This window comes from Eleutherodactylus coqui, chromosome 8, assembly GCF_035609145.1.
Source record: "Eleutherodactylus coqui strain aEleCoq1 chromosome 8, aEleCoq1.hap1, whole genome shotgun sequence".
NCBI classification, from domain to species: Eukaryota; Metazoa; Chordata; class Amphibia; order Anura; family Eleutherodactylidae; genus Eleutherodactylus; species Eleutherodactylus coqui.
Window position 1 is genome coordinate 164,267,107 of NC_089844.1, and position 25,688 is coordinate 164,292,794.

The 25,688-nt window shown below is 46.4% G+C and overlaps 1 protein-coding gene across 1 annotated transcript in view; it reads right to left on the reverse strand.

Annotated features, from left to right (window-relative positions):
• The window catches only part of LOC136577993 (arylamine N-acetyltransferase 2-like), a 58,876-nt gene extending 33,920 nt beyond the window's left edge, over window positions 1-24,956 (reverse strand). Inside the window, exon 1 of the mRNA XM_066577903.1 lies at window positions 23,246-24,956. The gene's annotated coding sequence lies outside the window, so the exon portion shown is untranslated. The remainder of the gene's footprint in view (window positions 1-23,245) is intronic.
• Window positions 24,957-25,688: the final 732 nt, after the last annotated feature.

Consider the following 25,688-nt stretch of genomic DNA (forward strand, 5'->3'; position numbering starts at 1 on the left):
TGAAGGACGGGGGGGGGGGGGGGGGAGGAGGTGGAAGGGATGGCCAACTGGATAAGGTAGTATTGTCAATAAGACATGTAACTTGTAACAGTAAGGCTGCTGTGATGGTCATGGCAGCAATTGCTAACAGCAACGGCACACTGCGGATGTGCCAAAGAGGAACTTTAAGTTATAGTATGGGAGATGAAGTAAGGAGACCCCTTTTTCAGGGGGAAAGACTCAGGAAGAGGGGATTGAAAGGGGGGAGTAAGTAGAGAGAGAGAGAAGAGGAGAAGAGAGAGAGAAAAAAAAAAAAGGCGATGGAGAGAGAGGGAAAAGTTTGCTTCCTGCCGCGGTGGTTAGTATATGGTAGGCTTCAAGAAATAAGGGTAGGTAACTTACTCACAGCAGCAACTAAAGGATGAACCTATGAACAACACCAAATAACAATCATCCTACTCGTGAGTCTCGTCATCAAACCCTGGATGGGTCAAATCTTGAGCTACAGAGGAAAATAAACGTAACAGGGTGTTTTGATAAAGTATTTAGCTGAACTATGTGATCATCGTAGTGATGATTGTCCTGCATGAGAGAAGGGATGTCCTGTATCTCTGCTATTGAGGGACTATATAGGACTAATAGGAGAGTTCCAAGTTGGTTTAGTGTCCTAGTCCTGCCACGGATCTCTGCAAGGGGAAAAAGGATCGAGCATTATGTGAGGAGTTCATCAAAGGGCTTGAGAGCTCAGAATCTGTTCTGTGTTTTACGGGGTAAATTTCGGTAGGAGAGATACAGGAGAGAGAAGTTCAATGCATCCTGAATAAGGGTAAGTGCGCCATTTAATTCATGGTTCTTGGTCATTCTCCTCTGATCTTCTGGGTGATCTGGAGGGTTGTGAGTTGGTTATTGAGTCCGACTCCTGAGCGGGCTGTGGGAGTTGAAGATCTTCAAAGCAGCGTCGCGCTCCTTCTTTAGATAGGATAGTGTGGAATTTATCTTTGAAGGTGAAAGTTAGTCGGAATGGGAATCCCCACCTATACTGTATTCTTTTTTGTTGCAGGATCTCTAGGTAGGGCTTAAGGGCTTTTCTTTTTGCCAATGTTGAGGCCGCTAAATCTGGGAAGAGTTGATACTCATGCCCCTGAAAAAGTAGTTTAGAAGTGGAGCGAGCCGCTCGCAGAATTTGTTCTTTGGTGCGGTGAAAATGCATCTTGAGAACTATGTCCCTCGGGGGACCACCTGGTTTTCGGGCCCGTAGAGCTCTATGGACTCTGTCCATCTCCAGCCTCTCTATTGGGATGTTGGGACAGAGTTCTTGGAACAGAGCTGTTGCGGTGGATTGGAGGTCCTGGATGGATTCAGGAATGCCACGGATTCGCAAATTGTCTCTGCGGGCTCTGTTTTTAGCATCTTCCAGTTTGTCGTGGAGGATCAAAATTTCTTCATGCAGCTGCTTCACTTCTTTCTCATGAGACTCAAGGACAGTTGTTGCATTGTCCATGCGGTCCTCCAAAGCCGCTGTACGGTGGCCAAGGTCTCGAATCTCTTTAGTAAGTTTAGACGTGATATCATCTGAGATTTTTAAGAGCTCTTTTTGTAGTATAGAATGTATTTGAGGCATAAGAGAGTTGGATATAGCTGTGATAACTTCTGGATTGATTGGGTCCATAGGCGTGGAAGTTTGAACGGCTGAGGCGTCTTTCATTGATGAACGAGACGACTCATCTGAAGCGGTCGGGGATAGAGTATGTTTTGAGGACCGCCTGGACATTGTTAGAGATTGTTCGCTCTTCTTCTGTTTTGTAGATAAAGGACGCATCATTTCGACGTAGTTTAATAGGAGGCTAGTTGGTAGGTGAGCTGGGGGGAGGGAGGAGGGATAGGAGTCTCCTTAGGTGATTATCCTCTATTAGGCACCGGACGCAATTTCAGCTACATTGGGGCCATGTGGTCACCCATGTAGCAGGATGTCGGCTGCAGCAATATCAGAGGGCGGCGGAGCCTAATCCACAAACATACGTGGTGGGTATAGATTTATGGTTGGAGTCTTGTGGAGAATGGTCAGTTAAGGTGGCTCAAGGCGGTATGCCGTGTAATTATTCACTGAAGAGTAGTTAACTCACAGTTCCAATGAGGAGATTACTGGAATTAAGGTTAATAGTTGTAGATAGAGCTTTACTGCAATTGCAGATTTCGTCACTGGGTGGCAATGGGGGCGTATAGAATCTGGGAATGTGGTTCCAGGGAATTAGCCTTATGCAGTGATCCACAAAATGGAGGCTTAAGATTATGTGACCCACAACAAAGTAGCTGGTTTTATTTGTGCTTGTAGGGAAAAAACTGTAGGCGTATTTTTGTTGGGTAGCTAGGAGCCTCCACCTTTGCGGTTTCGCTCACTATTTTCTGTCACCACCTTCTCTTGTAAGCTGCAGGGAATAGCCTGTTTAAGAGTGCTCTCATCCAAAATGGCGGTTGCCACATGTTTAGGCTGACCCCCACCTCAATTAACGGTTCCTCAATAGTGGGGTATCTATCGGGGCGTTTGTCTGCGGTGGAAAAAAGGGGCAGCGTATTACTCACTGCGGTCCCCGACGTTATTCAGGACACCTCTGCCGGCAGTCTATGGTTCGGAGGACGCCCCCTCCCCTTCACAGCCGTCAGCAGCAGTCGGAACTGTTGTAGATGATGGGTTCAGAGGCAAAGGAGATTATCAGCAGAGGAGACCAGGAACGGCCCCACCGCTTGGGTGATGTGCAGGGGGAATGGCTTGAGAACAGCACTAGAGGTTGGCAGAGCGTGGACAGCGATGGTGGCGATGGCGAGACGCGTGGGGGGTTCCCACCGGTGGTGCCACGGGCGTGAGTCCCAGAGGCAGCGGAGCACACCAGCGTCGCAGAGGAAAACCTCTTCGCCCTGGGTAAAGGAGGGCTAGGGTAACCCGCAGCGATGTCTCTGAAGGCTGGCAGTGGTGCCTAAATCAACTTTTATGGGGTAAATTGCGGGAGCTATAGAGTCCTGCGTCCTCACACTCTGGCCGCTAAGCCACGCCCCCCATCCCGTCCCAGGGCCTGTTTTTCGTTGTGGATCCTACAGTGGCGTGGTAGCTGGAGTTGTTTATATGCTTTGTTATACCTTGGAGATTTTCTTGGTATATTACTGTTGCTGTAACTGAGGCTGAGGGGCCTGCTGCTGGCCTTGCTTGCCTGAGTTTAAAGCAGCTCCCAGGGGTCTCTGCAGGCCGTGGGTACCCTCAGGCAGCACAGCTCACTGCTAGCAGGGGGGTATTCTCCCTGTTCTGTTAACTTGCAGGTCTGCCCCAGTCTCCTGTATTAGCTTGCTGTGGGCTTCAGTGGGGGTTGTGGGGTGCTGCACTTAAAGGGGTTGTCCCGCGCCAAAATGGTTTTTTTTTTTTTCAATAGCCCCCCCATTCGGCGCGAGACAAACCCGATGCAGGGGTTTAAAAAAAAAAACACGGATAGTACTTACCCGAAACCCCGCGCTCCGGTGACTTCTTACTTACCTTGTGAAGATGGCCGCCGGGATCTTCACCCTCGGTGGACCGCAGGTCTTCTGTGCGGTCCATTGCCGATTCCAGCCTCCTGATTGGCTGGAATCGGCACACGTGATGGGGCGGAGCTACGAGGAGCCGCTCTCTGGCACGAGCGGCCCCATTCAGAAGGGAGAAGACCGGACTGCGCAAGCGCGTCTAATCGGGCGATTAGACGCTGAAGATTAGACGGCACCATGGAGACGGGGACGCTAGCAATGGAACAGGTAAGTGAATAACTTCTGTATGGCTCATAATTAATGCACAATGTACATTACAAAGTGCATTAATATGGCCATACAGAAGTGCTGAACCCCACTTGCTTTCGCGGGACAACCCCTTTAAGTCTGTGCCTGCTGGTGATCTTTTTCCCCCTCCAAGCTGCTCCCCTGTCTGCCCTCTCTTACCAGCTGCCTCCTCTCTGCCTCCGGTGTCCTTTGGGAGGGGTCCGCTGTTGTTATTCGCGGTCAGCCTTCACTTCCGGTCGGCCACGTCTGGAAATTTAGCCCGGGGATCCGCCTGGTCTTATAGGCTGCGAAATCGCGGTGCCGGCTAGAGACCCGCGGAGGGTCTCGTTTTGAAGCCCCGGGTCCAGTGGAGCCTGCTGTGCTGTTTTCGGCCCCGTTGGAGCCCTTGTAGTGGGTCAAACTCTGCTTTTTCAGACGTGCGGCCAGGAGCTCTGGAAACTGTGTCTGCTCCCGCCGCTGGCTAGCCACGCCCCCCGGACTATTTACTTTTATTGTAATATAGACTCCTGTTTCATTTCCTTTATACTTGGAGTATGGAATAGGGCAGTTAACCACATTATCTGCACTCAAAATATAACAGTAATAAATGGCAACCTTGTAAAACGGACATTAAAGAGGTGTTCACTTTACAAACAAGCCATGCCAGACGAATCTAATTTCCTTCTATGACAGGATCACCGACTGGGTTGATCAGGGAATGCAGTGGATATAGTATATCTTGACTTTAGTAAAGCATTTGACAAAGTATCTTATACTATACTTATTGAAAAAATGACTGAATATGGGATTGACAAGGCAACTGTTAGGTGAATTCACAACTAGCTGAGTGATCGTACTCAAAGAGTGGTGATAAATGGCTGCACATCCAAGGCTCTGTCCTAGGCCCAGTGGTGTTCAACATTTCTATAAATGATCTGGAGGAGGGAATTGAGGGGAAACTGATCAAATTTGCTGACGACACAAAGCTAGGAGGGATAGCAAACACTAGGGAAGGGAGAGAGAGTATTCAAAAAGATCTAGAAAAGCTTCCACAGTGGGCAGCGACTAACAGAATGGTATTTAACAAGGAGAAATGCAAAGTCCTACATCTGGGCAAGAAAAATGAAGAAAGCACATACAGAATGGGAGGAATTGAGCTAATCAGCAGCACATGTAAAAAAGACTTGGGTATACTAATGGATCATAGACTGAACATGTGTCAACGATGTGATGCAGCAGCCAAAAAGGCAAACACAATTCTGGGATATATTAAGAGAAGCATGGAGTCTAAATCACGTGAGGTAATTATCCTCTACTTTTCCTTAGTCAGACCTCATCTGAAATACTATGTCCAGTTCTGGGCACCCCCCTTTAAAAAAGGCATCAACAAACTGGAGCAAGTTCAGAGAAGTTGCAAATCATGTCCTATGAGGAACGGTTAAAGAATCTGGAAATGTTTAGCTTGCAAAAAAGAAGGCTGAGAGGAGACTTAATAGCTGTCTACAAATATCTGAAGGGCTGTCACAGTGCAGAGGGATCAGCCCTATTCTCATTTACACAAGGAAAGACTAGAAGCAATGGGATGAAACTGAAAGGGAGGAGACACAAAGTAGATATTAGAAAAAAACGTTCTGACAGTGAGGGTGATCAATGAGTGGAACAGGTTACCACAGGAGGTGGTGAGTTCTCCTTCACTGGAAGTGTTCAAATAAAGGCTGGACAAATATCTGTCTGGGATGATTTAGTGAATCCTGCACTGAGCAGGGGGTTGGACCTGATGACCCTGGAGGTCCCTTCCAACTCTACCATTCTATGACCCCATTTTTTTTACGGGGATTCCACCACAGAGCTGTTTTCTACAGCTGTCAGGGAACCCCTGAGCAAAGTCACATAGCATGTACAATAACGCTATGTGAATGCTCTGTCACTTAGGGCAGGTTTCACCAACCACGATGCTGATCCTGGATCAGGTAAACTGCGATTGCCTGTTTAGCAAAATGCATTGCAACAACACTTTTTAATCTAAGATTTGTAAAACTAAGTTGAAGTGATCTGTGATCAAAGGTTCAATCTAGAAGAAATGTATCGCACATGGTCATCGGTGACTATAGTCAGGTGATGTTCCCAGCATTCATAGTGATAACCAAGACCAGCTGCAAACGGTGTAATTTCACCACCCAGGAAAAGCCCATTAGGCTATCGGCCTAGTCCGACATTTTGGATTTCTCCCGTCAAGTTTGAACCGCCAAAACTGGGGCTCAAGTTGATCTGAGTTTTGAACCTCAATCATGGGTTAAACCCCGTTGGTGCAATAATTTCTTACTTAATCGGAGATCACCTCTTGTTGATCGCAGAACAAAATGTTGGTGCAACTGGCTCCTAGGCCGACTTCATATCTGTGTCGGAACCTCCGGCCAGAGGCTTCATCACAGATCAGACTCAAAATACCGGAAGAAAAATTGCCATGGGGATAACCCTTTCCTACTTCCCGAACAGTGCAGGAAAGTAGAACCCCCAAGCGCAGAAGTGAAACCAGCCTTAGCCAGAAAAAGACGGAGGAGGGCTCACTGACTGCAACAGGGCCCCTGGAGGATTTGGAGACACATCACTGTGCGCTGCTAGTTCATTAGTGGGATTTTTTAATTTTGATTTTGTTGCACTTTTATATACATCTTTTTTTCCATAAAGGCCCTTATATATGCAGCACTAAACCTCCATGTGTAGTGGACCTGAGTTAATTGAGTCCTCTCCAGAATGTTCTATGTTTGTCTCTTGTCTATGTCTTGTCAGTGTCTTGTTTGTAGAATGCATCAGATATATGTGTATTGGAGGGCTGCAGGACTGAAAGGGTTACTGTCTGGTATGTCCTGTCCTGTCTGGAAAATGTATTGTTCTGTGTGTATCGTTTGTAGTCATGTGATGATGCTATATATATATATATATGTGTGTTTGCTTGAATGCAATGAGGAGAAGAAAAACAGACAGGGAGTCAGAGAGTCTCTGTGTGTCAGTCTGAGGACTAGTAGCCAGCGAATCCTCCCTGCATCACCATTGTAAGAACTGTTGGACTGTTGTTGTTAATACCCATTAAGTAAACGAGCAGAACCAAACGTTCCCGATTCCTGTTCAGAAAAAGTATACTTTGTGAGTGGACTACTTTATTTCTCAGGATTTACATTTCCAAAGATCCAGCGCAGAGGACGGAATGTTGGCGTCACGAGTGACAAATTGGACTAGAGGTAATAATGGTTACTATCCCTGTGATCTCCCCCAGCAGTAACGAGGTCGGGTCCCTAGCTACCCTTAGGGAGGAGTAGGTAGAGCCTCGTGACAAGGTTAACATCTCTCCCCCGCTGTCTCCTGGGCTGAGGGCCTGCTCCTTGGACGCTGTACATGTATTTCAATGGGGCCTCACACTAGCGTTTTTGTGTGCACAAAATCACATGCAACATGACCTATTTTCGGTGTTTCAGCACATATTTCACGCATAAATTGGTAATTGAAATGAATGGGGGTGCCTAAAAACATAGTAATTATACAATTACTGCATTTTACTGCATTTTTTACACACAGGTTGCTATACCATCGGGAGGTAGATTAAAAAGTTGTGACATCATCAGCTTGCTTGGCAAATGCACATGGAAATGCATAAAAATGCAGCTGTGCATGTAGAAAAACATTGCAAAAAACAGGGCTTTTACATACGGTTATATGGGCGCTATGACACGTCTATGTGGGGCTCAGAGAATTTAAGAATTACAGGCGCTCAGTGAAGCTGCTATACGTCCCTATTGCTGATTATATCGAGCCTCATTTATATGTGGATGTAGGTGATCAGGTCCGGCTCTGAGCCCCACGCCGTTGTGTCCCCCTATAGGGATTGTACTTACTGTAGTCCGGGGTGGTTGTGTACTTACTGTAGTCCTCGTCTCTGTGTATTAATCAGGCATTAGAGGTGGTGGGTTTTATCTCAAGTCTGCTCAGGCTCAGTAATCATTTACCTGCTTCGTCACGAAGGGTTCACTCCGGGATATGGCTGCAGATCGGTTTATGCCTCAGGAGTAGAACAATCTATAGGGGGGTCGTCGATGCCTCAAGGCCATCGGGGATCAAACATGCCGCACAACTGCACTGGGAAAATGGGAATCTAAAACCTCCCAGAGCTCTGCCTAGCCTTATTTTATATATATATATATATATATATATATATATATATATATATATATATATATATATATATATATATATATATATATATATATATATATCACATGGATATATTTCACCCAGTGTATTAAAGCTTACACTCTTCCATCATTTCTGGATATCACACGCTATGTTGACCAAAGTATTGGCCCCCCACCACCACCACCACCAATCATGTGCTATTAGCGAAGGGGATCTGCGAATCGGATGTGTGAGCATTTGGATGCCACCAGATATAGAGTGGACACTGCAGTATGTTGGTGGGATGTCACCCAAGCAACCTTCCAGTACAGGACATCGCATTACTTTTGGACCTTCAAACACTACGGTTGGCAATGTTATTTGGATATGCAATCACCCCAAAGCCGCCTGGTTATCCTTCGCTTCAGGAGAAGACTCTGGCTTTGGCTCTTAATTCCCATAAGCCTTGTTAAAAGGTCTGACATTGACTTGCAGGAATGCTACATTCTAGTAGGTGGCGATGTAGAGGCATTGTTCTATCCTCCCATTTGTATTCAGAGATGGAACCATCCACTGTGTGTGCGGTGCAGCCATGATCGGGAAGAGCTGCGAAGGCATCACACACATCATCTAGCAAAACACTTGCTCAGGAGTTCCGACAGGCCATTGGAACATCCATTAGCACCAGAACCATCCGTAGGGAACTGCATGCGATGGGTTACCATGGACGAGCGACTGTACACAAGCCCAACATCACAGCAGTGAATATACAGAGGCACTGCGATGGTGCTTGGACTATCGTTCAGAGGGCTCTTTTACATGAGTGTATATCGACCGCGTTTTCACGGCTGGCAGATATATGCTGCCAATCTGATGTATTAGTTTACAATGCATCATAATAATAATCTTTATTTGTATTACGCCAACTTATTCCCCACCGCAGATGGGCATATTCCAGTGGCGTGAAAGTGCCCGGCTGGCCAAGATAGCGCATACAGAAAAATATCTTCTGGGTGGAATACGGTGGTGGCTCCTATAGGCTTTCAGCGGAGAAGGGATGTGGGAGGGAATTTAGCAGCGGGTCTGCTAAACTCCCACCCCATTCCCTCCTCCTCTCCACCCCTTGCCGGCTATTTGCAATGGCAGGGGGCAGGATGGGTGGGAGCTAGCAGCTAAGCTCCCCCCGCCCCTCCCATTGTTGGCACCCGACAACTGGCAGAGAGGGGGCAGGAGCTTAGCACTCTAGCTACCACCCCATCCCACCCCCTCGCATTGCTGAGAGCTGCTATCCTGTGCATGGCGTATACTCATTTAAACAGACGCACAAATGGGAGATTTGTGCGCCCGTTCATGCAATTTTCGTTTGCACTGTGGCCAAGATATGGCTGACCGAAAATTGCCTACATCCACGTAAAAAATCCCTTAGACGGTAAATAAGTGGAGGCAAGTGTTGTGGACAACTGAATCACAGTACACCATCTGTCAATCGGACGGCTCAACTTGGGTCATAGGTGAGGGCGTGCAGTGAAGTCAGAGGTGAGGACTGCAGTGAGGTGATAAAAGGAGAGTATTGAGGTCATGGGGGGATTAGAGAGGTCTGAGGCAAGAGCACATAATAAGGTTATAGGGGTACTGGTGTATCTTGTCTCCACCAGAGTTATGGGTCAAGGCATGGGCTGATCTGCCAGAGGGTACGCTGACGGGTCTTGCCTCAGACCTCTCTATCCCCTCCATGACCTCAATACTCCCCTTCTATACCAGTTATGCATGCAGGGGTGCAGTGAAGTCAGAGGGTGCAGTGAAATCATAGATAAGGGTACAGTGAGGTGAGAAGTGAAGGAGATACAGCCAGGTGAAAGTAGAAGGGGTACAGAGAGGACAGAGGTGAGCCTTGGGTTGTCAGATAATTCCCTTAAATAGCATTCAGTGCAGAATCTGTTAATTATTAAAGTGAACCTTAGGGCTCCGTAAACTACATTATGGGGCTCAAAGGTCTGGCAACAAGGTGTCGGGGGAGCACTGTTTTATACTCACAGATCACTCTGTTCCTGTGCTGTCACCTCTCTAAAGTACATGCATGTGTCTCTCGTTTTTCTCTATGGGAGATGCCTGTGTAGAAGGAGTCGTGTTAATGGCACATGCAGACTTTGGAGGGACATAGAGCAAGAATGGGGTGCCCAGGGAATATAAAACAACTCTTCCCTAAACTTCCCTCAAACTGCTTCCCCTGAACTTTGAGCCCCATAACATAGTTTACTGGGCTCAATGGTCATGACAAGTTCCTTGTAATTTCTAATCTCTGGACTTCGCTCTAACATTCACCGCACCCAGATTATCCAGCGCTAATTATATTATCTGAGAACAGGAGCCTGACAGACCCCCTGAGATGTACAAAGAACCCTGACGGACCCCTGAGATGTACAAAGAACCCTGACTGATCCCCTAAGATGTACGGCAGGGATACTACACAAACCTGAAGACCACACATCAGCCATAGGCTCCCATGTTAGTATAATATATAAAGACACATACATTTACTGCACAGTGTGAGATTGTATTGACGTGGCAACTTGACAAATTCTGTAACTTAAAGGGGTTGTCCCGCGGCAGCAAGTGGGGTTATACACTTCTGTATGGCCATATTAATGCACTTTGTAATATACATCGTGCATTAAATATTGGCCATACAGATGTTATACACTTACCCCCTCCGGAAGACCTCTGCAGGGCGAGCACGCCGGAGCCGGACAGAAGAGGGCAGATAGCGCAGCGCGTCTAATCCCGGCAGAAGAAGGCTTCGGTCGGCGCCATGGAGACGGGGACGCCAACACCGGAGGGGGTAAGTGTATAACTTCTGTATGGCTCATATTTAATGCACGATGTATATTACAAAGTGCATTAATATGGCCATACAGAAGTTATACACTTACCTCCTCCGTTGCTGGTGTCCTCGTTGCCATGGCGCCGTCTAGCGCGGTCTTCTCCTTTCTTTAGGCGCGCTTGCGCTGTGCGGTCTTCTGTTTTGTTCAATGGAGCTGCAGAACAGAAGACCGCACAGCGCAAGCGCGTCTAATGGAAGGAGAAGGCAGCGTTAGTCGGCGCCATGGAGACGGGGACGCCAGCATCGGAGGAGGTAAGTGAATAACTTCTGTATGGCTCATAATTAATGCACAATGTATATTACAAAGTGCATTAATGTGGCCATACAGAAGTGTATAACCTCACTTGCTTCCGCGGGACAACCCCTTTAATGAAATTGAGGCCAAATTATTATGATTTTCCCATTACTTAAAATTGCTGCACAACCTCTCTGTACTTGCTGGTTGCTGCCTACCAGGACATGTGACTGCTGCAGCCAATCACTGGCAATGGAAGGTCAGTGTTATAGCCAGTGATTGGCTATAACAGTCACACGTCCTGGTTAGCAGGAACCAGCAAGTACAGAGTGATTGTGGAATAATTTAAGTGATGGGAAAACCACCCATTACTTGTATCAGCATAGCAAATTCTCCCACCATCCATAGGATATGGGTGTGGATTTCCCGTGGGTTTAAACCCTTGTATTTCAAAGGATGAAAGCAACAGCAAAAACCTGCGAGGTAAGTAGACCTACTGCAGATTCAGAATCCGTTTTTCAAAAATACTGTGGATTATCTGTGGAAAGTTTTCCACTCCATGTGGAGGAGATCCTTGAAATCTTGTCCATGTGGCTTATACTGCAAATCCTGCAGAAGTTCTGCAGCATTTATGGCGCATGTGAAGGCGGTCTAAGTGATGGGGATTGTTAGAACCGCACTCACTTACATGATATTGTACATTGCTATGGAACGTTGGAGTGAAATCTGCAGCCATTACACATACATTACACCTCGCGCGAAGGCCTAGGACACGCTGTTGTATTTTGGCCGCATTTTGGGTCTGTTACATGAAGATGCATCCTGGCTTGGCTGCGGGTCTCCTAGCCTAAACTCACAGCATTAGAAATTCCCATGATGCTCGGAGTTCAGGTCCGAAGTCCGGCGGTCAGGCCGGGATTCACTTCAATATAAAACAGCACCCAAAATACGACAGGCTGGTTTCAGATGATTGTGTTCTAACACGTTCGTAATATGGATCCGCATTATGGATGTACTAGAGATGACATTACAACCCCATGTTATCAGTGTATATTTTATGTACTACTGGACAGATATTGATCAGTGTTTGCCAAACAGAAAATAACGGCAATGCGAAGACAGAAACATAAAAAATATGCAGTCAAAAATGTGGCCTTGTAGATACTGCCCATAGATTTACATTAGCTCTGTATTACGGTCCACAAACCAAATATGGAGCTAAACTACGCTTGTCTGACAGCAGCCTAAATGTTAATTAAAGGAGTCGTCCAAGATTAGAAAACCGTAGCTGATTTTAAGTCAAAATTCGCACCAACGGTACAGATTTTGACTGTTTTTTTGGATGCAGAAATGCTGCGGAAATTTCTGCTGGGGACATTCTGCAGCATTTCCACCACGTCTAAACATACCGTAAGTCAGCTTGATCTATGCTGCCACATACAGAGTGGCCTCAGTACTAATAGTGCCCCGCACAGTGGTCTCAGTAGGGAATAGTGACCCCCACAGTGGCCTCAGTAGTGAATAGTGTCCCCCACAGTGGCCTCAGTAATGAATAGTGTCCTCCACAGTGGCCCCAGTAGTAATAGTGGCCCCCACAGTGGCCCTAGTAGTAATAGTGTCCCTAGCAGTGGCCCCAGTAGTAATAGTGTCCCCCACAGTGGCCCCAGTAGTATAAGTGTCCTCCACAGTGGCCCCAGTAGTAATAGTGGCCCCCACAGTGGCCGTAGTAGTAATAGTGTCCCTAGCAGTGGCCCCAGTAGTAATAGTGGCCCTCACAGTGGCCCCAGTAGTAATAGTGTCCTCCACAGTGGCCCCAGTAGTAATAGTGGCCCCCACAGTGGCCCTAGTAGTAATAGTGTCCCTAGCAGTGGCCCCAGTAGTAATAGTGTCCCCCAGAGTAGCCCCAGTAGTATAAGTGTTCCCCACAGTAGCCCTCAGTAATAATAAAGAGAAAGGGTACTGAAAACAGCAAACTAAAAAGACCCCTTAGCGCTCCAGTGGTATTGATATAAGTGTAGATGAACTTACTTTGTGGGGGTGCCTGGTCCATGGCACCTCCCAATCCCAGAAGGCGTATAGTGATACCAAATGCTGGAGAAGTTCCAAGTTTCCAAGAACAAGTGTTTTATCAATTACATGCAACGCGTTTCGGCTTTTGAATGAAGCCTTTGTCAAGGATGCTTATATTAATACCACTGGAGTGCTAAGGGGTCTTTTTAGTTTGCTGTTTTCAGTACCCTTTCTCCTTATCCTCTGGTATGCACATACCTAGAGCCACCCTGTGACGCTCTCCCGAGGGGATGTCAATATGACCAGTGCTATTGCAATTTGGACACCGTGCTGGATATCATTATACGAATACCTAATTGAGCTGATTTGCCCACTGGGACCATTCTTGGCATCCGGGTGAGTCTAAACCTTATACACTTTTACCACATTCATAAGTTCATTCTCTACCATTGGAGCGCTATTGCTCTGAATATTGTTTTTCCTCAGTAGTAATAGTGACTCCCACTGTGGCCCCAGTAGTAAAAGTGTGGGAGGGTGCTATTACTGCTGAGGGCCACTGGGGTGGGGGGTCACTATTACTACTGAGGGCCAGTGTGGGGGATACTATTACTACTGGGGGTACTCTGGGGGACTCTATTACTGGTGAGTATGAACTCGAGCAGCGACAGGGCAAAGCCAATGCACCCAGAGGACCAACCAGAGCTACCATCATAGTGATTCACTGCTTCCAATCCATTTTGATGCGCAATGGAAGTGTATAATGAAACTACATGCTGTGAGGCTAGTATCACAGTTTCAGAAAGTTCAACATTTTTAATTTTTATTTTCAATTTTGTCTGCTGACCCTTGTCTGTCACCGGACTCCCATAAGGAATGCTACCCATACTTTTTGACGGAATTGACAGGGTCGTCCATGCTGAAATTGACAATAGAATACCCCCTAAACCCGACCCAGATCCTCTCTCATATCTTTTTGTAATACCTCGCACACACTTCCCAAAATGTCCCTCAAATCCCCCCAGCTACTGCACACATTTAATCTGGACACTGCACTCCCATAGCCCCGACCTAACCCGATGCCTGCGAGCGCCATACGATTCTCAAACTTGTACGGACATAACATGGACTTGTTCTCACCAGGCTGCGTAGGAGCTGTGATCCCATCAGCCTCTATCCCTGCATCCTGACAATCCTGACAAGATGTTCCTACTTTCTCATGAGGAACCTCCGACATCCTGACCGTCTGCATGAAACTGCTGATCCTGAAGCCACCACGATGTCTGCGATGATGACTCCCTCCTCCGTGCTATAGGGCAGGCCGAGATTGCCACCCATTCCCTCTGCTGTGTCTCCAGACCAGACCGACCCGCCTCAGGACATGTCTTCGCTGCTTCCATCCAGGTGACAGGGAAGCTGCCTAACCGATACATCGCCAGGTGAGCTTCCCCTCATGATGCTACTGCTGTCTGGTGTCAGGTGAGCACTAGGCCCCACTCCTTTCTCAGAGCAAGGCCCAGCACCTGACGCTGAGCCTTGCTGTCCCATAGGATTTCTCCCAGGCAGACTCTCCCTCCTAGCAGGTGTTGTAAGGTAGACTCTGCCGGGAGGTTCCTCGGATGGGCTTCCTAGACAGCAGCAGGCTTTCAGCATGAGCTCAGGGCCAGGATCTGCTCAGGCTCCTCTCTGTCACATCAGCTGTTCTCACAGCTTTCTCCATCACCTGCTTCAGCCCTTCAGGACCGCGGACAGCAGCAGCGGAGCTACTAGAGTGCAGAGAGGACATGCATGCTGTAATTATAAACCTCTGCCTGCATTCTGCTGCCATCTTCCTTATCAGCCTTCACACTCCTTAAGAATGCTTGAGAAAGACAACGGATTGTAGCCAAAACGCATTGCATTCTTGTATATATATACACACACGCACACTTTTTTGCACCATTTATAAGTTCAAAGTTAAAGTAACACTGGCCACACTACCAGGATGTAGCAAAAGGAGGAAGTTATCACCGTCTGTCACCAGATTGCTTTGAAGGCAGGCAGTGAAAGACCATCCAGTGTCTCTAAAAGACCTGCAGTATGATTTGGTGGTAGCAGGCACTGAAATTTCCATTTGCATAGTGAGGTGCTTACTAAATGCTGGTGATCTTCACATCCAGACCTCAAGATGTACACTTCTACTGACCCCAAAGCATAAGAAAAGTCATTGCCAATATGCTCAAAACCATAGAAAGAAGCCACAGAAGTTTGGTACGATGAAACAACACTGGAACTTTTCAGACCTTTAGATTAGGTTTGGGCAACAACACACCTGAGTTCCCAGCCAAGGACTGAAGTCACACCAGGACCAATGCAGGTGGATGTCATCTGCAAACCTCTTTCCACCACTGAAAAAGAAAGACGCTGTGCTGATAATCTGTGCCTTCATAGTGGAAGTTTGGGACATTATGCTTTAAACTGTCCAAATAAGTTCCATAGGACTCTCGCCCTAGCCAATGTCAAGTCCACAACCAACCTAGCCATCACGGAGCAAGGGGATGTCACCAAACACACCTTTACACGGGTAATTCAAGATATTGGGAAAACCCTTTCCCTGCTCCGTAAATTTGTCCTCCAAACAGAGATCTTAACAGGTAATCAGAAGACAGTGATTCTCTGACCAGCTGCCACCTCATCGGCCATTTGACTGTCCTATTGAGATGCTCCCTGGATTGTCTATTCCATTTGGGCGTATCTACAACCTCACAAAACCAGAGTTAGGATCCCTTTGGGAACATTTGGATGATAATCTAAAGAAGGGCTTCATTCGGCACTCTTCCTCACGTACATTAACTATCGGTAATTAAACAAAATTACTGTTAAGAATTGCAATCTTCGCCTGTTAATACCGGAACTGCTGGAAAGGCTTTGGTCAAACAAGATCTTTACTAAACTGAATCTCAGAGGAGCATATAACTTGGTATCTATCCGCCCTGGAGATGAATGGAAAACAGCTTTCAAAACAAGATATGGGCACTTCAAATCTTTAGTGATGCCGTTTGGTCTCTGCAATGCTCCAACCATCTTCTAGCACTTTATCAATTATGTATTTCAAGACCTGTTCGTAGTGGCACATCTCGACGACATCCTATCTTCTTTGATAACTTAGAGGAACATAGCAGGCACGTTCGGGTGGCTCTGGAGCAACTTCAAAAGAATAATTTCTACATTAGAGAAGTGTGAGTTTGATCCCCAGATGTCCTAAGTATGTTCCCCAGCAAGATGAAATCCATCATGGACTGGCCCTTTTTAAGAAATGGGAAGGAAGTACAATGCCTGATCAGCTTTGCAAACATTTACAGAAGATTTATTAAGGACTTCTCAAAGGTCATCTTTCCCATCACCTCCCTCATGAAGAAAGCAAAAAACACATTCTCTTGCCCCCCGGGAGGACAAGTCGCTTAGGAGAAACTAAAGAGGCTGTTTACCATAGCACCAGTACGGATCCACCCAAGACCAGAAGTGGCTTTTGTGGTTAAGATGGATGCCTCCGACTCCGCAGTGGGAGCTATCCTGTCACAAAGAGTCGGAGATAAGATGCAACTACATCCTTGTGCATTTCTGCCCTACATCTTATCACCCACGGAGAAAAACTATGACCTCAGTAACAAGGAACTTTTGGCCAACAAGGTGTCTCTCACCGAATGGAGGAACCTCTTGGAAGGAGCCCATCATCTAGTAATGGTTCTTACTGACCATAAAAATGTACAATTTCTCTGCACTGCCAAGAGGTTATCTGCGAGACAAGCATGATGGGCCCTGTTCTTCTCCAGGTTTTATTTTATCGTGTCCTACCTCCCCCGTTCCCGAAATGGCAAGGCAGATGCATTGTCCAGGATATTTTCAGAGCCTGAGGAGAGGGCAAATACAGACTACAGAATTCTGCCCCCCCCCCCCCCCCCCCCAATTTTTTTGGGCATCCTACACTCTGAAGATCTCCTAGCAAAGCTTAAGGGAGGATATAAAAAAGACCCGTTCTTGAGTCGTCCTTCTAAGTATGTGAAGCTTTTCTTTAATGAGGGGCTTTGGAGGTGAGAACACCAACTGTATGTTCCCAAGACTGGTCAACACGAAGTCCCTAAACTAATCCACAATTCCAAGCTTGCCAGTCATCTTGAACCCACAAAGACTTTAGAACTTTTACTTCATTCCTTCTGGTGGCCCGACTGCAGGAGGGATGTGAAGAAGTATGTCATCTCTTGCGAAGTATGTGCTCAAAACAAGATACCACAAGCTCGCTTGCTGGGTTTGCTAGAGCCCCGTCCAGTCCCATCCAGGCCACGGGGATCTATATTCATGGACCTTAAAAGGGATGACTGCCCCCCTAAAAAGGGATGACTACTGTCTTTGTGGTCGTGGACCGACTTTTGAAGATGGCTCACTTCATCCCCATAGAAAAGATTCCCACCGCAGAGTTGATGATCCGGGAAGTTTTCTGACTACATAGAATTATGGATAATGTGGTCTCTGATAGAGTGGTCTAGTTCACCTCAAGGTTCAGGAGACAATTCTGCACGGCCCTGGGAACTACCATGAATCTCTCCTCTGCCTTTTATCTGCAGTCTAATGGCCAAACAGAAAGAACAAACCAGACTTTGGAGCAGTATCTCCACTGCTTTAACGCCCAGCAGCAGGACAAATGGGTGGATTATTGATCAACAGCAAAGTGCAACAGGAACTCTTTTATTCTCTATTTTAACTTTTGATCCCAAAAGTTAAAATAGAGAATAAAAGAGTTCCTTTTGTAACAACGTATAGTGACACGAGTCACAAGATTGCAACAATCCTTAAAAAGCACTGGTCTATTGTACAGAAGGGGTGTAAGGATATACCAGAATTTGAAACAATGCCGATGTTATCCTACAGACGGGGCAAGAATTTGAAAGATTGTTTGGTGCGTACACTAGTGGTTGAAGATGGAGGTTCTAGACAGGGAGTATTGGCACCAACACGTTTGGGCAATTTTCCCTGTCTGCAATGTCTATGCTGTAACAATTTGGTGAAGGGGGACACATTTAGGCATCCCCACACGGGTCTTGCATTTCATATAAAGGGCAGGTATTCTTGTAACAGTAGCTATGTGATCTATCTCTTGACCTGTCCGTGTGGACTCTGCTATGTAGGCATCCGGACAATTCCCGATGCACGAAATTTCAGACGTGCCTTAAAAACGCACCTCTTCATGGAAGCATACCAAATCTCCTGATCTAGTCCCTCACCCCTCTCTATGGTGCCCCACCCTGTTTGCCTTCTGATAAATGATCTGTACATAAAATTTCCTATTGCCTGTGTTCCCCACCCCTTGCTCCTCCTGTACCACCCTCAACCCATTTGTGTCTAACCCAATGTACCTCACATTGTATTTGTTGCAATTGTTGTATTGTTTTGCATTTATCCATGCCTGAAAGCGCTGCGGAATAAGTTGGCGCTATACAAATAAAGATTAGTATTATTATGTAGGCGAGACCACACAGGAGGTCAAGAAAAGGATTATACAACATAAAAGCACTATACGCACCAAACAGAAGGAATTGCCAGTGCCCAAACATTTTTTGGAATGCTGACATTCTACCAATCAGCTCTGTTTTAGGGTGATTGATAGTGTTCCAGAGTTGAAGTGATAGATCCATCCTCTTGAAGCGAAAAGAATTAATGTGGATACACATGCTTGACACTATGCACCCTAAGGGGTTGAATATTGAATACAGCTACCAGTCACATATTTGAGCCCTTATTTATGTTACTGCGTTTTTCGTGTTTTATTGATTGCATAAATTTCTGCTGATTTTAATTTTGTGCGTTTTTCTATGTTGCAGATGGTTGGAATTTCCGGTCCCCACTTACAGATCCTACATCGCATATTTGCTTTATTTTGTGCTTACTACATGTTGTTCCCTCTTAGGCAAAATGTCATGGGACCCTTCCCAATTGCAGTAATGGTCAGCCAGATAGGATTCCGAGTGAAGCTCCTGGGCAGCCTGAGAATTCACCCTGTCTTCTATGCATCCCTGCTAAAGCCTTTTCATGAATATACCTTTGTGGGAAGAAATCAACCGCCTCCCCCTCCTGTGAAGGTTCAGGGCCAGGACGAGTTTGTTGTGGAGGAAAATTCTGGACTCTAGATTATAGAGAGGTAAGCTACAGTACCTTGTGAAGTGGCAGGATATGGGCTGGAGGAGAACTCCTGGGAGCCGGAGAAAAAAGTGTACATGCTCCGACGCTCACAAAAGGAGTTTCACAGGAGAAACCCTTGGAAACTGGCACCTGAGATGTCCAGAGGCCAACCCCAAAAAGGGGGGCTACTGTCAGGGATCAAACCCACAACCTCCTGCATTACAGTTGGCAGCTCTCTCCACTAGGCCATCCGGGACCTGGACAGTTCTTATGCTGAAATTAGCCTTGTTCTGTATTTCTCCTGATCTAGTTCCTGCCTCTTTGTCTTGGCCCCACCATGCTGCTAATTGGGACTCCCTATAAAAGCCTTGCCTTGCCACCCCCTCTTTGTTTGATTATTCTGCTTCACAGCAGCACCGTTTAGTCTCACCGTTTAGCTCCACATTGCCTGCTCCTCCGCTTTTCCTGCAAAGACTATTCTATAATGACTTCTGGCTTCCACCTGACTACACTTTCTGCCTCATCCATTGTACCACAAACATGACTACCTGCTGACGACCTCCAGCTTCCTCCTGACTACTCTCTGGTCCCGCTTGGCTATTACACCCACGGCTCCTATCCAGTGCTGGTAAGATGCTACAGTGACAGTATAAAAAGGATTAGTGGGTGAAGTTAAGTCAGTCTTCCAAGTCTAGAGCTGAGTCTGAGCTTGAGAGAGGCTGGGTAGGAACCAGGAGAAAACCAGTGCGGTGGGAAGGAGAACCTCTAAAGTGTGAGTACTAAAGACAAAGTACTATTTAGTGAAGTCAGAAGAAGAGAACAGAGAGAAGAAGTAGATTCTAGCAAAGGGAAAAGAAAGTCAGGAAAGACAGGAACCCAAGTCAGCCTGTCATAGGCACAGTCAGGGAGAAAAGCTGGTGAATAAAGCCAGAAGTACAAATACAACTTTCTTGTACCCATTCCCTAAGGAAAAAATACAGAAGTGATCAATACCTGCTAGAGCATCTGTTAACTTCTAAAGTCATCAAATGTAATCTGTCTAAAGCAAGTCAGTGTGAATTCCCTTTTGCCTCTTGAAAAATAAAGTTGTTCCTAGTTCACTTCACAACCGGACTCCTGGTGTCCCTATTCCATCTACACCATCTGCACTGAGGACTGAGCACTGGAACTGGCCCCTGCCCATACACGGACTGGCGTCACTATAAAACAACATCTTTTCCTACCTGACTTTGTGGGTAGCACCCTACTGGGTTATCACCATCTTGCAGCTAGCACGCAATAAGATTTGCCAAACTTTATCACTGCATGTGGCATACTGCGCCAGACCACGATTGTCCACATTTTTAGAGGAGCAGCAGAGCCACCGTGACTACCATCTTATTCCCCTCTGCTGTCCGCTTTCATAGGTCTGCACTTGGTCTAGCCCGCTGCAAAGTTTTGGTGTCACGAGCAGGATAAGCCTCCACGCCTTATCTCAAGCATTCACACAGGATACTTTTCATGCATTTTCTTGAATACGAGAAGCAAGAGGACATGAGTTACAAATTCTTCTGTTCCTGATCAAAGACAAGTTTAACCCTCAGAGCCTTATACTGGAAAGGATATGATTAAGGATCCTCTGAGCTTAGATTACAAATGTATTCCTGGTAGTAAAAATATTTTTCAGGGCTTTAAGATATGACTTTAAATATATGTTAGCGCATGACGAGTTAATCAGCCATCTTGAAAATCTCGATGTCACAGTGTTAATTAAAGTGAAGAAAAGTAACTTCATTCAAAAGAAAGACAGTCCAAAAAAATGTTTGAAAGTGTTCCATACTGTAAAGAAGGACTGTTTAAAACTGTACTGCCGCATTAGAAATATCCAAAATGGTGGCTAGAAGAAACTAAATTTAAACCACAGCTTCACAAAATGGCACCTAAGCATGAGAAATTTACTGCATAGTCATCCCCCTGCAGAAGCCTGTGGAACTAGAGCAGAGAAAAAAGCCCGCCAAAATATAGGGGGGCATCAATCTCCCACAGTGGAACGCAGAGCGCAGCTAGCTAAGCCTCGACCCTGATCGGACCTGTACTCCATTGGTGCCAAATCCCCGCTGGGCAAATTCAGTTTTGTCCCAGTAGGAGAAGAAGCATCAGCGCCTCTCCTCTTTTAACCAAGCAAGGCTAAGACCCATCAGGAGCCAAGCTGCAAAATAACTTGCTGCAGGCTATCCTCCAAAGGAACCTGTCTGGGTCTATGGGGTTGAGCCCAGGACCCTGACACTGATGCCCGAGGTAAGGAAAGTTCCCACTGAGGTCTGCAATCCCCTCGCTGCAGGCCACCTCGGAGCCGCTGCTGCTAAAGGCGCCGTTATTCAAGGAGAAGAAGCAGGATTGGGTAAGCAAACTCCTATGGCCCCGCTAGGCCCCGCTACCCCCGCAGATCCCACTACAGTTATAGATGTCCCTGCTCCTCGAAGCTTCAGCCCTTCTGCCACTTCCCAGTCTGAATGGACTATCCAGTTGTCTGTCACAGCATCCATTTCTTCCGTGGGTGATCCCATTTCCATAGGTCCCATCTCTCTGCTACCCTCGATGGAAAGCATCGCTGCTGCGAGGGTTCTAGGCCCTGTCACTGCTGTGGATTCTGTTAGTCCCGCGGGACCCGTTACGCAGTCAGGCCCAATTTCTCCTGCAGGATAACAGGTAGAGGAAGCCCCAGTTCACCCTATGGAAATTGAAGGCAAACCAATGTGCCTAGAGTGATCGGCTAGGTGGAAAGCCAGCATAGCTGACAGGAAGGCCTACAGAATCGAGAGACTGGCTCTTATGTCGAAGCTAGAATGCGCGGGCCTACTTGAATTTCCCCTGTGGACCATACTCCATGAAGAAAGGGTCCCAGATGAGTTAGAGTGGTCACAAGATGTGTGGCTGCAAATTGTGCTACACCCTGTGTATGGGGTGTTCCGGAGATGTCCACTGCTTCCACCTCGCCAGCCACTTCCACCAGGCAGACTACCTGCTTCTGCTGGAGCCGTAGTCCCAGCAGTCCAAACTGTAGTGCCCAAAACTGTGCCAACCGTTATCCTTCAATCAGAAGATGGGCCTATGCTAAGACCTCTTTCAAAATCTCAGTCCCGAGCTATTCTACTAACAGCACCCCTTGCACCACAAGCTGCAGTGAGACCTGCAATCCAGCCTAGGGTGACAAGTGACATAGTAAGAAAACGCATCTAAAGCCATGCCATGTAAAGAGGCTCTAGTCCCATCTAGACCTCCGGCCACCAGCGTCACTCAAACACCCAGTGTTATCTGCCAAAAGAGCCCCCTGTACTTGTATGGCCAAATTAATGCAGGAACTTGTGGAAACAGCCACTTTAGCAAGCCACTTTAGGAAGCCACCACAGCTGAAGACACAAGTAAATTACTTCAAAACAATGGTCTAGATGACAACGTTGTTCTACCCAGTTACATTGAAGAAGTGCATTCCCCTTTGGAAGATTCCATTCCTGCTCCAGGATAGGGTGATGATGGTTATACCCCAGAGTACTCTAGCTCTAAGGAGTCCCCTACCATTTCAGAATTCCAAAGGAAGAAGAAACCCAGCAGCACCCCTATTGTAACACCCCAATAACTTACTGTATATATGGCCGGAGGCCTAGTCCTTGTCACGGTGACTCCACGTTCTAATTGGACACTCCGGATGATATGTTGCAGAAATAACGGAGACAAGTCCAGTTTAGTTTAGCAATCTGAGAGTGAGCAGATTTACTAACTTTTGGTATTTGCAATAACAGGTTAACTTCACAATTCTCAGAAGACGTATTTAAGCAGGTATACAAGGATGCAGTCATAAGCAAGTAAGATACAGCAGTGTTAAATTGATGATACTCTAACTTCAACGCTCTTTCTTTCTTTGGAAGATAGATAGGCTAGACAACATTCCCCACAAGTGAATTTATATGAACCAAGTAAATTAGATTTTGACTGAAGGTATTTATGAAGCAGAAAGACAAGAGACTGTATGCTTATCCTGGCTTGTACTTCACCAGGTAGCTGTAACTCACTGTTAGTTGAAGATGGACCTCTAAAAGGATCTTTTCTTTGTGGCTGGATGCCAAGGGAGTGGGTTGATCACCACACTCCTTGGGTAACTGATAACTCACTGAACTCCTCCTCCTCTATGACCACGGAAGTGCAACCTCTCCTTATTAACACCTGGCTGAGTCTGACTAACTGCTCCGTGTCACTTCCTTTTATAACCTCTCTCTCTCCCGCCCCACTTGCATAGGGACTTGTATCTGTGCTTCCCGCCCTTGGAGCTTTGCACCAGTAAGATTAAACCTCGCTGTCAGCCAATGAGAGCCCAGCTGACATCAGGGTTGAGATCTCTGTTTAGAGCAGAAGGGGAGACACAAGGTTATCAACGAAGCTCAATATACTGGATCAGTGCAGCAGAGATGCAACAAATTCTGAGGGATGCGTCCAGGCGAGCTCAGTGATTCCAAAGAGCCCGAAAGACTGCAGAAGAGAAAAAGACAGAGAAGGAAGAGGAAGCTGCCTACTACCAACAGCTAACCCTGGATACCATGATTTCATTTCAAGTGGATGAAGGGTATGGGTTTATCTAGCAGGATGAATCCCAGGAGGTCGTCTTCATGAACAGACAGCTGTCAAGAGGCCTGAAATTTCCACATTTTTGCATAATCTTCAGTTGGGAGAAAAGGTTTACTTCAGAAATGGAGAGAGTGAGAGAGGGATTTGTGCGTATGGAGTAATACGCCCTTACGAAAAATCCCTATGCACCAGTAGCATTGAGGAATCTGCCTCCCCACGTCCAAAACCTTCCAGCCGTCTTGTTTGCTACTACAAGTGAATGACATAGCAAAGTTTATGTAGAGGCTCCCTATGTGGTCAGGCATTTGTTTCAACATTTTTTTAAAAAAAGGACTTCTACTCTAGTTGAGCCTTTATTTGCACCACCAGCTCATCATGGTTGTTGGTGATCCACAACTAGTTGTCACTGTGGCTCACAAGCCACTTTTCATTTCACAATGTCTTTAAATCCATTGTCCACATGCTATGTCATGGACTCCCATTTGTAGAGCCATTCTTTCTTTTGTCATGGACAAATTATTTCATGGACTCCCATATGCCAAACCATTGTCCTTTTAAATGTGGACCCTGCTATGGTGGATTTACCCCAGATGCAATTAATTTATTATGGACTGTGCGCCCCAAGGTGCATCGTGAAGAAAGAACAAAAGCAAGCACCTCTAATTAATGGCTGTATTTTCCATCAATGTACACCATCGTGTTTTCAAGGGACTCATGTGATTTCAAAATTGACTATTGTGAGGACTTTTATAATAACTGCTGCTAAAACTGCGTAATAATGCTTATTATCCGGTTATTATGCTACGTTATATGCGGGAGTAGTATATGTGAAGTGTTTTCATGCAGAAGTATGTTTTGGTAGAAGGTGTTTTCTTCTGTCATTCCAGGGTCTGTTTGTGTAATTCCGAGGGTTCAATCTTTATGTATAACCGTATTATTTTCTAAAAAAGTCAGAGATGTAACTTTTCCGTCTCCCTAGTTGGAAAGCAAGAAGGTGATGTTTTCTGCCTCTTCCACGACAGCCAATTCGTAAATCCCACCTCCACAACATGGACTATTCATGTTGGGGAGGCGGTATTTATGAATTGACTGAGCTGAGGCATTGATTGGCCAATTCCTAAATCCGTCTCCACAACATGATTGGTACTTCAAACTCTGCTCAACCAATCAATGCAGAGCTGTATGAACCAATCACAGGCCTCTCAGCGCTCGCCTAACCAATGCATTGATTGGCTGAGTAGCACTGGATAAATCAATCAGAGCCATAGGTTCCTGGAGGCGGAATATTTGAATCCCACAACCAGGAAGTGATCTTCTTTGGGTGAATAAGGACTGCAGGACACATGGCGGGGCTCTGGACAACAGCAGGAGGGCCTGGACTGAGCGCTCTGACCTGTCTCGTGATGCACTGCACCAGTGTCGCCGACTCCCATGGTCAGCCACCAACTATACCAGAACTATTCTAGGAGCAGGAGGTAGCAGCCTGTTCGGTTCCCCACTGCGAAGGCCAGATCCCTATACAGGGGGTAAAGGAAGAATACCGGGGAGCCGTTGGGATAACGCCCTTAGGTCTAGCCCAAAGTCAAACCAGTTAGTTGACACAGTGGGTCCACACCTGCTAGTCATAACAGGGCGCTTGTGGTACATCTTGCATATCCCAGACACTCAGGTAACATCTGGAGACATGTATAAGTATCAGGTTCAGGTTTATTAAATGTCATTCTGCTCCTTTAAGTGAATAGCTGTAATTGCTAACCCATCACCAAGGGCAAATGTCTCAGTCGGAGTAGCAAGGACCACCATGTTGACACCATCGGGACAGACGTCTTGTCTGCTTTCTGTTGTGCAGGATGTAACTTAACGGGACATTTTATTGGAGGTTCTCTCTTATCT